Source organism: Leucoraja erinacea, unplaced genomic scaffold, assembly GCF_028641065.1.
Source record: "Leucoraja erinacea ecotype New England unplaced genomic scaffold, Leri_hhj_1 Leri_313S, whole genome shotgun sequence".
Taxonomy (NCBI): Eukaryota; Metazoa; Chordata; class Chondrichthyes; order Rajiformes; family Rajidae; genus Leucoraja; species Leucoraja erinaceus.
This window is the reverse complement of record NW_026576214.1, coordinates 127,334-145,859: the sequence shown is the minus strand read 5'-3', so window position 1 is coordinate 145,859 and position 18,526 is coordinate 127,334. Positions and strand designations below refer to the sequence as shown.

The following is an 18,526-nucleotide window of genomic DNA, read 5'->3' as shown; positions in this document are numbered from 1 at the left end:
GAGCTTCCTGGACATGTGTGTTGAAAAGTTATAGACCAGAATCTCAATGCCCAAAGATGAAACTCGTTCTGGTTCACTGTGACGGTGATGGCAAGAAATGGGCAGAAGCAGTTCTCCCATCTATTGATGAAGTGGAGCGGAGACTCCTCAGTGAGGTAACAGGCTGGGACAAAGGAGGATCTGGCATGGGGGACTGCCATGAGGGACAGTGGGAAAACAAGGGGGACCCAGTGTGCGTGAGGGGGGGCACTCTTGTTTAGAAACCTCTGCCCAGGGGATAACCAAGCATTCGTTCGTTTGTTTGTTTATCTGTTCCGGTGAAGGCGCTGTGCACACGGCGGCCAGACATCAGTCACTTTTTTTCTTTTTGTTTTCACTTTAAATTTCAAGTTTTTGTGTACCTTGTGTGTTGTGACTGTTGGCAGACCAATTTCCCTCTGGGGATGATAAAGTTTAATGGTCCTGCTCATGATTCTGCCATGCAAGGCATGGAAAGATACAGATCTAATGCGGGCAAATGGATTAGTGCATATGGGTAAAGATGTATGGACATGGTGGGGCAAAGGGCCTGTTTAGAGTCCTACAGCACGGTAACTTCCCTTCAACCCAATATGTCCATACCAACCAACATACTGACCATCTAAGCTTGTCCCATTTTCTCACATTTGGCCCATATCCCTCTAAACCTTTCCTATTCATGTACCTGGGTGTGCTCGGCTTTACTGAGAGCTTCAGTGCCTTCAGTTCCACCCGACCCAACCACATCCTTTGCTTTTCATAGAAGCCACATGACTGTTAGAATCATAGAGCTAAACAGCATCAAAACAGCCCTTCACACAACTCGTCCTTGCTGACACAGTTACTGAGTTAGTAACTTGGTTCCTGTCCCTCCAAACCTTTCCTATCTGTTTACCTGTCCAAATATTTTTAAACATTGTCACTTTACCTGTCAGAGAAGCTAGTAGAGGCAGGTAAAATAACAATGTTTAAAGATATTTAGACAGGTACATTGATAGGAAAGTTTGGAGAGACATGGACCAGGCACGGGCTTCTGGGACGACTTCGTTTGTAACTTGGTCTGCATGGACGATTTGGGCTCAAGGGCCTGTTTTGATGCTGCATAGATATTTAAACATTGAAAAGCTTGTGTGGAAAATGTCAATAAATGTGAAGTTATTCGTCACATACACATACGAGATGTGCAGTGAAATGAAAAGTGGCAATGCTCGCGGACTTTGTGCAAAAAGACAAACAAACAAACAACCAAACAAACTACAAACAGAATGGAACAGTCACATATTCTTTTACATATTAAATATTGTGGGCGGAAGGTAAAAGGGAAAAAAACAGCTATTTTAAAAAAAGCAGTAGAATGGTTCAGTAAAGTTAGTCCCTGGTGAGATGGGAGTTTACAGTCCTAATGGCCTCTGGGGAGAAACTCCTTCTCCACCTCTCCGTTCTCACAGCATGGCAACGGAGGCGTTTGCCTGACCGTAGCAGCTGGAACAGTCCCGTTGCAGGGGTGGAAGGGGTCTCCCATGATTTTATTGGCTCTGGAGTTGCACCTCCTGATGTATAGTTCCTGCAGGAGGGCCCCTTTAAATCTCCCTTTAAATCTCTCCCCTCTTAACTTAAACCCTGTGCCCTCTAACTCCCCAACACCAGGGAAAACGCTGTGACCATCCACCTTATCTTTGCCTCTCATGGTTTTATTAACTTCTGTAAAGTCAACCTTCAGCCTCCAATGATCATGAAAATAATCCCCATCCTCTTCTTGTTAAGCAATTCTGAAAACACGTAGACAGTCACATGGTTTCTGTGAAAAGCCAAGGGTGTGGTTGTGGTGAAACTGAAAGCACTGGAGATCTCTATAAAACAAGGCACTACCTGGGCAAAGGTCACACCGACAACCTGAAGTAGCCACTCATCTGTCCGGGACACTGAAGGAAGGAGCTGGTAATCAGTCACTGTGCGTTTTGCTGTCTATTGGTCTGTGTTACACTTATCCAGTGCTGTCTCCGGTGTTCAGTTCACTCACCTTCCAATGTTATTTCTGGCAGAGTGAGCGGTGAGATCGTGTGATCGGAGCCACAGACACAAGTCTAGTGAGAGGTAAGGACAAGAGAGGGGACGGAGACCGGCAGCAGCTGTGGGATTGCCACAACGGAGGTAATGGGGGGTTGCACGTAAAGTAACTCGGTCATAGGGCTTGATGCATGGAGCCACTCAATCCATCTGGAGGACATCCGTAACTTCCAGTATATGTTATTAATGCAAGAAACGCGTACTTTCCTACCTGTTAAAAACCGCCAAAATGTAAAATTTTTGGGTTGTAAAAAATTGTGGGAGTCGGGGTAAGTGTGAGAGACATGTACCCAACTTTAGAATTCCAAAAGTGAAGTGAAATGAAGGTACAGAGAAGCGAGAGCTGAAGGGACAACAACAGCTAACGTGCTTGGCGAACATTGGCTGTGCAGATATCAGAATTAAAAATATTGGGAATTATCACGTTTGCTCACTGCATTTCATCAACAGTAAGGCATTATTTGTGTTTTTTCTTGATTCCTTTGGTATCTAAAAAGTCTCAGAAGTGATAAATCTGGCTGTAAATTTTTCTTCAGATGCGTTTTCATTTTGTATGTAAAAATCGACATGGGCGATTTAAAAAATTTACAGCCAGATTTATCGCTTCTGAAACTTTTAAGATGCCAAAGGAATCAAGAAAAAACACAAATAATGCCTTAGTTGATGAAATGCAGTGAGCAAACGGCCAATGTTCGCCAAGCACTCTGGCTGTTGTTGTCCCTTCAGCTCTCGCTTCTATCTACCGTCATTTCTCCTCAATTTTGGAATTCTGAAGTATGCTAAATGTCTCTCACGCTTATCCCGATTTCCATAATTATTTACAGCGCAAAAATTGACAATTTCGGCGGGTTATAACGGGCCCGCTACGCTGGAAACAATGGTAAGTGCCTACCTGCAGTTCATCGCGTGTACTCCATTTGGAGTAGCGTTGCAACAGTACAGGTCAAGGGTCGTGACCCGACTGCCGTGAAACCTCCCTATTGAAGGAGGGCCAGGTGGAGTGGGAGCGGCCGTGTTGGGAGGGATTGTGAAGTCAAACTGATTCTGCTGAGGTTTAAACCCAAACAGAAACTTACTGAGATACGGCCACTAATGGCAAAATGGTCACCAACTGACACTTCACCCATTTATCTGACCATTCCATAGGACTACGCCCAGCATGGCCCCATCCATAGGTGGACTATCTATCTTATGGCACAAAAAGATTTCTTGGATACACTTTAAAAACATTACCCTCTGTAATTCTATCTCATGAAGATGATCCCACAATACTGGGGAAATTCAAATCCCCGATTATTCCAATACAATTTCTCTCTGCAATTTTCCTTGATATTTGCTCCTCTATCTTCTGCTAACTGTTGGGAATCTACTCCCCTGTTTTAACCTCTACCCATATTGTTGCATTTGAAGTGCCTGCTCAATCATCCTCCCTCATTAGTGCAATGATGATGTCCTTCACAAATCATGCAGTGCTCTCTCCTCTTACACTGCCCTTGTCATGCCTGGAACTTCTATACCTTTTAACATTGAGTTGCTGGTCTTTCAACTAAGCGATTGCAAATATACCATATACCCACATGCTGATCAGCACTAAGTTCATCTGCTTTACTGGTCAGTATCTTTCCATCAAAATAGATGCAATTTGACCTCCTCATCCTACCATGTACAACATCATGACCATCTCTGTTCTACCTAATGACTGACCTAGTGTTTCTACAATTGACTGAAACCTACCCTCAATCACACATCTAGTCTAAGTCCCACTTCCCCCGACCAAATTAGTTTCAAATCTTCCCAACAATAGGAGTAACACTGCCAGCAAGGATATTGGACCTTGCCCCATTCAGGTGCAAACTGACCTGCTTGTATAGGCTGCACCCATTCCAGAAATGTCTATGTGCCAACATCCAGCCATCCCTCCTACATCATCCCTTTGGCCACACATTCATCTGGCCTGTCTATGTATTCCTATAATCAGGAGCATGTGACACCAGAAACAATGCAGAGATTACAATCTTGAACGTCCTGCTCATGATTCTGCTATGTAATGCATGGAAGGATACAAATCTAATGCGGGCAAATGGATTAATGTATATGGGCAAAGATGTGTGGACATGGTGGGCCAACGGGCCTGCTTAGTCATACCGCCCTGTAACAGGCCCTTCAGCCTATTATATCTATACCGACCAAGATACCATATAACCATATAACCATCTAACAATTACAGCACGGAAACAGGCCATCTCGGCCCTACAAGTCCATGCCGAACAAATTTTTTTCCCCTTAGTCCCACCTGCCTGCACTCGTACCATAACCCTCCATTCCCTTCTCATCCATATGCCTATCCAATTTATTTTTAAATGATACCAATGAACCTGCCTCCACCACTTCCACTGGGAGCTCATTCCACACCGCCACCACTCTCTGCGTAAAGAAGTTCCCCCTCATATTACCCCTAAACTTCTGTCCCTTAATTCTGAAGTCATGCCCTCTTGTTTGAATCTTCCCTATTCTCAAAGGGAAAAGCTTGTCCACATCAACTCGGTCTATCCCTCTCATCATTTTAAAGACCTCTATCAGGTCCCCCCTTAACCTTCTGCGCTCCAGAGAATAAAGACCTAACTTATTCAACCTATCTCTGTAACTTAGTTGTTGAAACCCAGGCAACATTCTAGTAAATCTCCTCTGTACTCTCTCTATTTTGTTGACATCCTTCCTATAATTTGGCGACCAAAATTGTACACCATACTCCAGATTTGGTCTCACCAATGCCTTGTACAATTTTAACATTACATCCCAGCTTCTATACTCAATGCTCTGATTTATAAAGGCTAGCATACCAAAAGCTTTCTTTACCACCCTATCTATATGAGATTCCACCTTCAAGGAACTATGCACGGTTATACCCAGATCCCTCTGTTCAACTGTATTCTTCAATTCCCTACCATTTACCATGTACGTCCTATTTTGATTTGTCCTGCCAAGGTGTAGCACCTCACATTTATCAGCATTAAACTCCATCTGCCATCTTTCAGCCCATTTTTCCAAATGGCCTAAATCACTCTGTAGACTTTGGAAATCCTCTTCATTATCCACAACACCCCCTATCTTGGTATCATCTGCATACTTACTAATCCAATTTACCAACACCTTCATCCAGATCATTGATGTACATGACAAACAACAAAGGACCCAACACAGATCCCTGAGGCACCCCACTAGTCACCTGCCTCCAACCCGATAAACAGCCATCCACCATTACCCTCTGGCTTCTCCCATTCAGCCACTGTTGAATCCATCTTGCTATTCCTGCATTTATACCCAACAGTTGAACCTTCTTAACCAACCTTCCATGAGGAACCTTGTCAAAGGCCTTACTAAAGTCCATATAGACAACATCCACTGCTTTACCCTCGTCAATTTCCCTAGTAACCTCTTCAAAAAATTCAAGAAGATTAGTCAAACATGACCTTCCAGGCACAAATCCATGTTGACTGTTCCTAATCAGACCCTGTTTATCTAGATGCTTATATATATTATCTCTAAGTATCTTTTCCATTAATTTGCCCACCACTGAAGTCAAACTAACAGGTCTATAATTGCTAGGTTTACTCTTAGAACCCTTTTTAAACAATGGAACAACATGCGCAGTACGCCAATCCTCGGGGACTATTCCCGTTTCTAATGACATTTGAAATATTTCTGTCATAGCCCCGGCTATTTCTACACTAACTTCCCTCAATGTCCTAGGGAATATCCTGTCAGGACCTGGAGACTTATCCACTTTTATATTTTTCAAAAGTGTCAGTACTTCTTTTACTTTGAACCTCATAGTATCCATAGCTACTCTACTAGTTTCCCTTACCTCACATAATTCCATATCCTTCTCCTTGGTGAATACCGAAGAAAAAAAATTGTTCAATATCTCCCCCATCTCTTTTGGCTCTGCAGATAGCTGTCCACTCTGTCTCTCCAATGGACCAATTTTATCCCTCCTTATCCTTTTGCTATTAATATAGCTGTAGAAACCCTTTGGATTGACTTTCACCTTACTTGCCAAAGCAACCTCATATCTTCTTTTAGCTTTTCTAATTTCTTTCTTAAGATTCTTTTTACATTCCTTATACTCCTCAAGCACCTCATTTACTTCATGCTGCCTATAATTATTGTAGATCTCCCTCTTTTTCCGAACAAGATGTCCAATTTCCCTTGAAAACCAGGGCTCTTTCCAATTTTTACTGTTTCCTTTCAACCGAACAGGAACATAAAGATTCTGTACTCTTAAAATTTCCCCTTTAAATGTCCTCCATTTCTCTTCTACATCTTTCCCATAAAACAAAATGTCCCAGTTCACTCCTTTTAAATCATCTCGCATCGCATCAAAGTTAGCCTTTCTCCAATCAAAAATCTCAACCCTAGGTCCAGTTCTGACCCTCTCCATAGTTATATTGAAACTAATGGTATTGTGATCACTGGACCCGAAGTGCTCCCCAACGCATACCTCCGCCACTTGTCCAGTCTCATTTCCTAACAGGAGGTCCAGCACTGCCCCTCCTCTAGTAGGTACCTCTATGTATTGCTGCAAAAAACTATCCTGCACACATTTTACAAACTCCAACCCATCCAGCCCATTTACAGAATGTGTTTCCCAGTCTATGTGTGGAAAGTTGAAATCTCCCACAATCACTACCTTGTGCTTACTACTAATCTCTGCTATCTCCTTACATATTTGCTCTTCCAATTCTCGTTCCCCGTTTGGCGGTCTATAATACACCCCTATAAGTGTTGCTACACCTTTCCCACTTCTCAATTCCACCCAAATAGCCTCCCTAGATGAGCCCTCCAATCTATCCTGCCAAAGCACTGCTGTAATATCTTCCCTGACTAGCAATGCAACACCTCCACCTCTTGCCCCTCCAATTCTATCACACCTGAAGCAACGAAATCCTGGAATATTTAGTTTCCAATCACAGCCCTCCTGCAACCACGTTTCACTGATCGCCACAACATCATACTTCCAGGTGTCTATCCAGACTATAAGCTCATCCACCTTTCTTACAATGCTCCTAGCATTAAAATATGCACATTTAAGAAAACCCCCGTCTCTTATTCTCTGTTTATTTCCTTTTTTTTCTTTCTCCTCTTGTGTCCGAGTGCTTCCCATTTCTGCTTCCTGCCTCCCATTCTGTCTACTACCTTTCGCTATTTGAGTCCCTCGCCCCAACCATTCTAGTTTAAAGTCTCCCCAGCTGCCTTTGCAAATTTCCCCGCTAGGATATTGGTCCCCCTCGGGTTCAAGTGCAACCCATCCTTTCTGTACAGGTCCCACCTTCCCCAAAAGAAGTCCCAATGATCCAGGAACTTGAATCCCTGCCCTCTGCACCAGTCTTTCAGCCACGCATTTATCCTCCACCTCGCTCCATTCCTACTCTCACTGTCGCGTGGCACAGGCAGTAATCCTGAGATTGTTACCTTTTTGGTCCTTTTTCTTAACTCTCCTCCCAACTCCCTAAATCCTCCCTTCAGGACCTCTTCCCTTTTTTTTCCTATGTCATTGGTACCTATTTGTACCACGACCTCAGGCTCCTCTCCCTCTGATTTAAGGATATCTTGGATGCGTTGAGACACGTCCGAGACCTTGGCACCAGGGAGGCAGACCACCATCCTGGTCTCCCGACTGCGTCCACAGAATCGCCTATCCGACCCCCTAACAATAGAGTCCCCAATTACTATTGCCCTCTTTTTTTCCCTAGCTTTTGGAGCAACAGGGCCGGTCTCTGTGCTGGAGGCCCGTCCGCTGTCACTACCCCCGGGTAGGCTGTCACCCCCATCCGTACTCAAACAGGAGTACTTATTTGCGAGGTGTACCGACATTGGAGTACTCACTCGTTCCTGCCTCTGCCCCTTGCCCTTCCTTAACGTGACCCACATGTCTCTCTCCCGTGGTTTTGGAGTGACCACCTCTCTATAACTCCCCTCTATGACCTCCTCACTCTCCCTGATCAGAGCGAGGTCATCGAGCTGCTGCTCCAGGATCCTAATACGGTCCCTTAGGAGCCCCATCTCGCTGCACCTGGTGCAGATGTGGATGTCTGGAGGGCCATCCGACACCATGACCTCCCACATCTGACATCCAGAACAGTATACTGCTCTGACTGTCATTCTCCCGCCTTACCCTGGATCTGATACCAGTATAATACAATAGAAACTGCTGGGAGAAATCAGCAGGTATCTGACTCACAACAGCTGCTCCCTCGTGACCTTTAAACTGCACCTTTATTATATAAACAAAAAGCACTGTACCTTTAGCCCACTGTACCCTTGGCTCACTGTACCTTTACTAAAGCACTGCACCTTTAACCCACTGTACCCTTGGCTCACTGTACCTTAACTAAAGCACTGCCCCTTTAACCAGAAAGCACAAATGCTAACCTGATGTTGCACCCAATCAGCTGCTTCCTCTAGTCTGCTTCCACCAATCAGCGGCTTCCACCAGAACCCTCACTATGGAGTGTGGAACGTTACGGAATTTGGTAAAAGCCCTGACCCTCCTCCACTGCACCAACGGTCCTGGGCCTCTGTGAAAACAAGCCCCGCGCCCGATTTATATACTCACCGCCCTGACCCTCCTCCACTGCTCTCCGACGGTCCTGGGCCTCTGTGAAAACAAGCCCCGCGCCCGATTTATATTCTCACCGCCCTGACCCTCCTCTACACTCTCCAACGGTCCTGGGCCTCTGTGAAAACAAGCCCCGCGCCCGATTTATATACTCACCGCCCTGACCCTCCTCCACACTCTCCAACGGTCCTGGGCCTATGTGAAAACAAGCCCCGCGCCCGATTTATATACTCACCGCCCTGACCCTCCTCCACTCTCTCCGACGGTCCTGGGCCTCTGTCTCGGACCATCTCAGCTTGTCCGATTTTCTCACGTTAGGCCCATATCCCTCTAAACCTTTTCTATCCATGTACCTGTCCAAATGTCTTTTCAATATTGTTATAGTACTTGCCTTAACTACCTTCTCTGGTAATGCATTCCATATTATCATAAAAATGAACAGTCCCCCTGAATGAAAAGTTGTCCATCAGGCTCCTATTAAATCTTTTCCCTCTCACCTGAAACCAAATAACTCTGGTTCTTGATTCCTTTACCCTGGGTAAAGACTCAGTGCATTCACACTGTCCCCCTCATGATTATATTTACCTCTATAGAATCACACCTCAGCCTCCTGCACTGCAAGGAATAGCACCTTTTCTGTGCACCACCACTTTGGTAACTGACAATTCCATCCTGTAGCCATTGATCCCTTATTTACATGTCATTAGTAGTGACGTATATTACAACCACTAACTGTTTATCCTCGCTGATGAGAATGTACTGCAACCGCTTTGAGAGATTCATGTACATAGAAACATAGAAAATAGGTGCAGGATGAGGCCATTCGGCCCTTCGAGCCAGCACCGCCATTCATTGTGATCATGGCTGATCGTTCCCTATCAATAACCCATGCCTGCCTTCGCCCCATATCCCTTGACTCCACTCGCCCCTAGAGCTCTATATAACTCTCTCTTAAATCCATCCAATGACTTGGCCTCCACTGCCCTCTGTGGCAGGGAATTCCATAAATTCACAATTCTCTGGGTGAAAAAGTTTTTTCTAACCTCAGTCTTAAATGACCTCCCCTTTATTCTAAGACTGTGGCCCCTGGTTCTGGACTCGCCCAACATTGGAACCTTTTTTCCTGCATCTAGCTTGTCCAGTCCTTTTATAATTTTATATGTTTCTATAAGATCTCCCCTCATCCTTCTAAACTCCAGTGAATACAAGCCTAGTCTTTTCAATCTTTCCTCATAAGACAGTCCCGAATCCCAGGGATTAATCTCGTGAACATACGCTGCACTGCCTCAATCACAAGGATGTCCTTCCTCAAATTAGGAGACCAAAACTGTACACAATCCTCTAGATGTGGTCTCACCAGAGCCCTATACAACTGCAGAAAAACCTCTTTACTCCTATACTGAAATCCTCTTGTTATGAAGGCCAACATTCCATTAGCTTTCTTCACTGCCTGCTGTACCTGCACAACAACTTTCAGTGACTGGTGTACAAGGACGCCCAAGTCTCGCTGTAACTCCCCCTTACCTAACCTAACCCCATTGAGATAATAATCTGCCCCCTTGTTTTTGCCGCCAAAGTGGATAACCTCACATTTATCTATATTATACTGCATCTGCCATGCATCTGCCCACTCACTCAACCTGTCCAGGTCACCCTGCAACCTCCTAACATCCTCTTCACAGTTCGCACTGCCACCCAGCTTTGTGTCATCCACAAACTTGCTAGTGTTGCTCCTAATTCCCTCTTCCAAATCATTAATATATATGGTAAACAGTTGCGGCCCCAACACCGAGCCTTGCGGCACTCCACTCGCCACTGCCTGCCATTCTGAAAAGGACCCGTTCACTCCTACTCTTTGCTACCTGTCTGCCAACCAATTTTCTATCCATGTCAACACCCTACCCCCAATACCATGTGCTCTAATTTAAGTCACCAGTCTCCCGTGCGGGACCTTATCAAAGGCTTTCTGAAAGTCTAGATAAACTACATCCACTGGCTCCCCTTCATCCATTTTACTTGTCACATCCTCAAAAAATTCCAGAAGATTAGTCAAGCATGATTTTCCTTTCATAAATCCATGTTGACTTGGACTAATCTTTTTACTGCTATCTAAATGCCCCATTATTACCTCTTTAATAATTGACTCCAGCATCTTTCCCACCACTGAAGTTATGCTAACTGGTCTGTAATTCCCTGTTTTCTCTCTCTCGCTCCATTCTTGAAAAGTGGGATAACATTTATCCTCCAATCCACAGGAACTGATCCTGAATCTATTGAATATTGGAAAATGATCACCAATGCGTCCACTATTTCTAGAGACTCCTCCCTGAGGACCCTGGGATGCAGACCATCAGGCCCAGGGGATTTATCATCCTTCAGACCCATTAGCCTACCCAATACTATTTCTCGCCTATGAACATTTCTTTCAGTTCCTCTACCCCCTTAGATCCTCTGTCCTCCATTACATCTGGGAGATTGTTTGTGTCTTCCTTAGTGAAGACAGATCCGAAGTACCTATTCAACTCTTCTGCCGTTGTCCATAATAATTTCACCCGTGTCTGCCTTCAAGTGGCCCATATTTGACTTTGCTACTCTTTTTCCCTTAACATATCTAAAGAAGCTTTTACTGTCCTTCTTTATATTCCTGGCCAGCTTCCCTTCGTACTTCATCTTTTCAGCCCGTATTGCCCGTTTTGTTTCCTTCTGTTGTCCTATGAAAGTTTCCCAATCCTCTGGCTTCCGACTACCCTTTGCTGTGTTATACATCTTTTATTTCAGTTTTATTCTATCCCTAACTTCTCTTGTCAGCCACGGTTGCCTTCGTCTTCTGGATTATGCCCAGAAATTCCTGCCATTGCTGTTCCACCGTCATTCCTACTAGGATCCCTTTCCAGTCTACCTTGGCCAGCTCCCCTCTCATAGAAACATAGAAATTAGGTGCAGGAGTAGGCCATTCGGCCCTTCGAGCCTGCACCATTCGCCATTCAATATGATCATGGCTGATCATCCAACTCAGTATCCCGTACCTGCCTTCTCTCCATACCCTCTGATCCCCTTAGCCACAAGGGCCACATCTAACTCCCTCTTAAATATAGCCAATGAACTGGCCTTGATTACCCTCTGTGGCAGAGAGTTCCAGAGATTCACCACTCTCTGTGTGAAAAAAGTTCTTCTCATCTCGGTTTTAAAGGATTTCCCGCTTATCCTTAAGCTGTGACCCCTTGTCCTGGACTTCCCCAACATCGGGAGCAATCTTCCTGCATCTAGCCTGTCCAACCACTTAAGAATTTTGTAAGTTTCTATAAGATCCCCTCAATCTCCTAAATTCTAGAGAGTATAAACCAAGTCTATCCAGTCTTTCTTCATAAGACAGTCCTGACATCCCAGGAATCAGTCTGGTGAACCTTCTCTGCACTCCCTCTATGGCAATAATGTCCTTCCTCAGATTTGGAGACCAAAACTGTACGCAATACTCCAGGCGTGGTCTCACCAAGACCCTGTACAACTGCAGTAGAACCTCCCTGCTCCTATACTCAAATCCTTTTGCTATGAAAGCTAACATACCATTCGCTTTCTTCATTGCCTGCTGCACCTGCATGCCTACTTTCAATGACTGGTGTACCATGACACCCAGGTCTCGCTGCATCTCCCCTTTTCCTAGTCGGCCACCATTTAGATAATAGTCTGCTTTCCTGTTTTTGCCACCAAAATGGATAACCTCACATTTATCCACATTATACTGCATCTGCCAAACATTTGCCCACTCACCCAGCCTATCCAAGTCACCTTGCAGTCTCCTAGCATCCTCCTCACAGCTAACACTGCCCCCCCCAGCTTAGTGTCATCTGCAAACTTGGAGATATTGCCTTCAATTCCCTCATCCAAATCATTAATATATATTGTAAATAGCTGGGGTCCCAGCACTGAGCCTTGCGGTACTCCACTAGTCACTGCCTGCCATTGTGAAAAGGACCCGTTTACTCCTACTCTTTGCTTCCTGTTTGCCAGCCAGTTCTCTATCCACATCAATATTGAACCCCCAATGCCGTGTACTTTAAGTTTGTATACTAATCTCTTATGTGGGACCTTGTCGAAAGCCTTCTGAAAGTCCAGATACACCACATCCACTGGTTCTCCCCTATCCAGGCTACTAGTTACATCCTCGAAAAATTCTATAAGATTCGTCAGACATGATTTACCTTTCGTAAATCCATGCTGACTTTGTCCAATGATTTCACCACTTTCCAAATGTGCTGCTATCCCATCTTTAATAACTGACTCTAGCAGTTTCCCCACTACCAATGTTAGACTAACTGGTCTGTAATTCCCCATTTTCTCTCTCCCTCCCTTCTTAAAAAGTGGGGTTACGTTTGCTACCGGCCAATCCTCAGGAACTACTCCAGAATCTAAAGAGTTTTGAAAGATTATTACTAATGCATCCACTATTTCTGGAGCTACTTCCTTAAGTACTCTGGGATGCAGCCTATCTGGCCCTGGGGATCTATCGGCCTTTAATCCATTCAATTTACCCAACACCACTTCCCGGCTAACCTGGATTTCACTCAATTCCTCCAACTCCTTTGACCCGCGGTCCCCTGCTATTTCCGGCAAATTATTTATGTCTTCCTTAGTGAAGATGGAACCAAAGTAGTTATTCAATTGGTCCGCCCTATCCTTGTTCCCCATGATCAACTCACCTGTTTCTGACTGCAAGGGACCTACATTTGTTTTAACTAATCTCTTTCTTTTCACATATCTATAAACACTTTTGCAGTCAGTTTTTATGTTCCCTGCCAGTTTTCTTTCATAATCTAATTTTCCTTTCCTAATTAAGCCCTTTGTCCTCCTCTGCTGGTCTCTGAATTTCTCCCAGTCCTCCGGTATGCTGCTTTTTCTGGCTAATTTGTACGCATCATCCTTCGCTTTGATACTATCCCTGATTTCCCTTGTTATCCACGGATGTACTACCTTCCCTGATTTATTCTTTTGCCAAACTGGGATGAACAATTTTTGTAGTTCATCCATGCAGTCTTTAAATGTCTTCCATTGCATATCCACCGTCAACCCTTTTAGAATTAATTGCCAGTCAATCTTGGCCAATTCACGTCTCATACCCTCAAAGTTACCTTTCTTTAAGTTCAGAACCATTGCTTCTGAATTAACAATGTCACTCTCCATCCTAATGAAGAACTCAACCATATTATGGTCACACTTGCCCAAGGGGGCATGTACAACAAGATTGCTAACTAACCCTTCCTCATTACTCAATACCCAGTCTAGAATAGCCTGCTCTCTCGTTGGTTCCTCTACATGTTGATTTAGATAACTATCCCGCATACATTCCAAGAAATCCTCTTCCTCAGCACCTCTGCCAATTTGATTCACCCAATCTATATGTCTCATGCCTTCATAGTCCCCTTTGTTCAACTGCATCACTGACACTTCCAATTTCACCTTCTCCTTTTCAAATTGCAGATTAAAACTAATCATATAATGATCACTACCTCCAAGCGGTTCCTTTACCTCGAGTTCTCTTATCATATCTGGTTTATTGCACAACACTAAATCCAGTACCTGCACCTGTCACCAGGAGGACAACACAGAATTCAAGGGCCTTGTTCACCCAACTGTTCCCTTTACAATTGAGTCCCTATTTACTGCAGCTAAACTTAGTGCCACAAACATGCCCGTTTCTTCCCATCCCAAAGAGGCTTCCCCCAAACGTATCCAACATGGTCTACCTGTTTAACAGAGGGACGGCCACAGGGGTCTCCTGCAGCACCCGCCTGTGCCCACTGATCCCTGGTGGGCACCCACTGCATTTCTGCCCATTGTTTACAGGGCGACCAGCTCACTCTACATGCCATCCACAATGTCCTCAGCACCATGGATGATCATCAGTGAGACTATCTTCAGCTCCAGATGTACATTACATTAGTCAGGACATGAAGCAGAACACACTTTGTCACATGTGGTCACCAGGGACAAGGGAAATATCTCTGATTCCCCACATATTGAGGAGTTCTCCAGCATTGGACACCCTTGTATTATCCTGGGCTGGAATGGAACCAATTGTCTTGGGGGAGTGTTTGCTAGTGCTGTCAGGGAGGATTTAAACTAATGTGGCAGGGGGATGGGAGCATGAGCAGAGAGACAGAGGGGTGTAAAATGAGGGTAGAAGCAAGGTGAAAAGTAAAAGTGGCAGGCAGACAAATCCAGGGCAAAAATCAAAAAGGGCCACTTTTCAACATAATTGTATAAGGGGTAAGAGTGTTGTAAAAACAACCCTGAAGGCTTTGTGTCTCAATGCAAGGAGCATTCGTAATAAGGTGGATGAGTTGAATGTGCAGATAGTTATTAATGAATATGATATAGTTGGGATCACGGAGACATGGCTCTAGGATGACCAAGGCTGGGAGCTGAACATCCAGGGATATTCAATATTCAGGAGGGATAGACAGAAAGGAAAAGGAGGTGGGGTAGCGTTGCTGGTTAGAGAGGAGATTAATGCAATAGAAAGGAAGGACATTAGCTTGGAGGATGTAGAATCGTTATCGTAGAGCTATGAAACACTAATGGGCAGAAAACGCTAGTGGGTGTTGTGTACAGGCCACCTAACAGTAGTAGTGGAGTTGGGGATGGCATCAAACAGGAAATTAGAAATGCGTGCAACAAAGGTAAAACAGTTATAATGGGTGACTTCAATCTACATATAGATTGGGTGAATCAAATTGGCAAGGGTGCTGAGGAAGAGGATTTCTTGGAATGTATGCGGGATAGTTTTCTAAATCAACATGTAGAGGAAGCAACGAGAGAGCATGCTATTCTAGACTGGGTATTGAGTACTGAGGAAGGGTTAGTTAGCAGTCTTGTTGTGCGTGGCCCCTTGGGCAAGAGTGACCATAATATGGTTGAGTCCTTCATTAGGATGGAGAGTGACATAGTTAATTAAAAAACTAGGGGTTTGAACTTAAAGAAAGGTAACTTTGAGAGTATGAGATGTGAATTGGCCAAGATAGATTGGCAATTGATTCTTAAAGGGTTGACAGTGGATATTCAATGGAAGGCATTTAAAGACCGCATGGATAAACTACAACAATTGTTCATCCCAGTTTGGCAAAATAATAAATCAGGGAAGGTAGTGCATCCGTGGATAACAAGGAAAATCAGGGATAGTATCAAAACAAAAGATGAAGCATACAAATTAGCCAGAAAAAGCAGCCTACCAGAGGACTGGGAGAAATTCAGTCCTGCAGAGGAAGACAAAGGGCTTAATTAGGAAAGTGAAAATAGATTATGAAAGAAAACTGGCAGGGAACATAAAAACTGACTGCAAAAGCTTTATATATATATATATATATATATTTATATATATATATATGTGAAGAGAAAAAGATTAGTTAAAACAAATGTAGGTCCCTTGCAGTCAGAATCAGGTGAATTGATCATGGGGAACAAGGACATGGCAGACCAATTGAATAACTACTTTGGTTCTGTCTTCACTAATAAAGACATAAATAATCTGCCGGAAATAGCAGGGGACCGGGGGTCAAATGGGATGGAGGAACCGAGTGAAATCCAGGTTATTCGGGAAGTGGGGTTAGGTAAATTGAATGGGTTAAAGGCCGATAAATCCCCAGGGCCAGATCGGCTGCATCCCAGAGTACTTAAGGAAGTAGCCCCAGAAATAGTGGATGCATTAGTGATAATTTTTCAAAAACTGTTTAAATTCTGGAGTAGTTCCTGAGGATTGGAGGGTAGCTAATGTAACCCCACTTTTAAAAAAGGGAGGGAGAGAGAATTACAGACCATTTAGTCTTACATCGGTAGTGGGGAAAATGCTATAGTCAGTTATTAAAGATGGGATAGCAGCACATTTGGAAAGTGGTGAAATCATTGGACAAAGTCAGCATGGATTTATGAAAGGTAAATCATGTCTGATGAATCATAGAATTTTTCAAGGATGTAATTAGTAGAGTGGATAAGGGAGAGCCAGTGGATGTGTTATATCTGGACTTTCAGAAGGCTTTCGACAAGGTCCCACATCAGAGATTAGTATGCAAACTTAAAGCACACGGTATTGGGGGTTCAGTATTGATGTGGATAGAGAACTGGCTGGCAGACAGGAAGCAAAGAGTAGGAGTAAACGGGTCCTTTTCAGAATGGCAGGCAATGACTAGTGGGGTACCGCAAGGCTCAGTGCTGGGACCCCAGCTATTTACAATATATATTAATGATTTGGACGAGGGAATTGAATGCAACATCTACAAGTTTGCAGATGACACTAAGCTGGGGGGCAGTGTTAGCTGTGAGGAGGATGCTACAATGCTGCAAGGTGACTTGGATAGGCTAGGTGAGTGGGCAAATGCAGTCTAATGTGGATATATGTGAGGTTATCCACTTTGGTGGCAAGAACAGGAAAGTAGACTATTACCTGAATGGTGGCCGATTAGGAAAAGGAGAGATGCATCGAGACCTGGGTGTCATGGTACACCAGTCATTGAAAGTAGGCATGCAGGTGCAGCAGGCAGTGAAGAAACCGAATGGTATGTTAGCATTCATAGCAAAAGGATTTGAGTATAGGAGCAGGGAGGTTCTACTGCAGTTGTACCGTGCCTTGGTGAGACCACACCTGATGTATTGCGTACAGTTTTAGTCTCCTAAAATGAGGAAAGACATTCTTGCCATAGAGGGAGTACAGAGAAGGTTCACCAGACTGATTCCTGGAATGGCAGGACTTTGAAGGAAGACTGGATAGACTCAGGTACTCAGCTGATTTAGAAGATGATCAAGATCCATAGAAACTTACAAATTCTTAAGGGCGGTTAGATGCAGGAAGATTGTTCGAAGTTGGGGGAAATCCAGAACAAGGCCTACTCCTTTTAGGACAGCTCAGAAAAAAAAAATTCACGCAGAGAGAGGGTGAGTCAGTGGAATTCTCTGCAACAGATCCAGTCATTGGGCTATATATAAGAGGGAGTTAGATCCCTGCACTCTTTTAGCAGGTACAGGATACTGATTTGGATGATATGATCAAGGTGGCTGAATCTGAGCACAATACTCATAAAATGCAGCTTTTAGGTCATCAATATCTTGTACAACTGTAACATTACATCCCGCTACTACTGCACTTCTACATCAAAATGCACCTCATCAATATCTTGTGAACTGTAAGACCCAATGTACATTCAACACCATTCTTCAAGACCACCGCAAATTTCTTCACCACCTTATCTACCTGTGACACTACTTTCAGGGAACTATGTCCCTGCATTCCTAGATCCCTCTGCTCTCCAACATTCCCCAGGGCTCTGCCATTCATTGTGAGGGTCCTCTCCTAGTTTTTCTTCCCAAAATACATCACCTCGCACGTATCTGCATTAAACTCCATTACCATTCCTCAGCCCAACTTGCCCAGCTGATCAAGATCCTGCTGCAATTTTTGACAACCATCTTCACTATCTACAATACTACCCACTTTAATGTCATCTGCAAACTTACTAATCGTGCCTTGTTCATTCCCACCCATTGACATAAATCAATTTTCAGTCTTAGAAAAGCACAGGAGAACTTAAAATGTGAGTAGCGTATTAGTGGAGGCATCTGAAGGCAGTTAACTAGAGAGGGGGACAATTTAAAGGCAATTGGTGAACTAGTTGGAGCATCCAAATATGGTAATTGTGCAGTTAATAAAAATAAGGCAAGGCATAGTGGAGTGGTCTATTGGGAGCGAGGCTGTGTTGAGGTCAGGTGAGAGTCTTTGACGAAGAGGCTGAGGCAAGTAGGCAATCAGAGGTGGATAGGAGGGGAAGGTGCCGTCTG

At 44.2% G+C, this 18,526-nt stretch overlaps 1 protein-coding gene across 1 annotated transcript in view; it reads left to right on the top strand.

The window, feature by feature from the left end:
- Positions 1-345: 345 nt before the first annotated feature.
- Positions 346-18,526, top strand: part of LOC129693497 (interferon-induced very large GTPase 1-like) — a 50,549-nt gene continuing 32,368 nt past the window's right edge. Inside the window, exon 1 of the mRNA XM_055630308.1 lies at positions 346-2,112. The gene's annotated coding sequence lies outside the window, so the exon portion shown is untranslated. The remainder of the gene's footprint in view (positions 2,113-18,526) is intronic.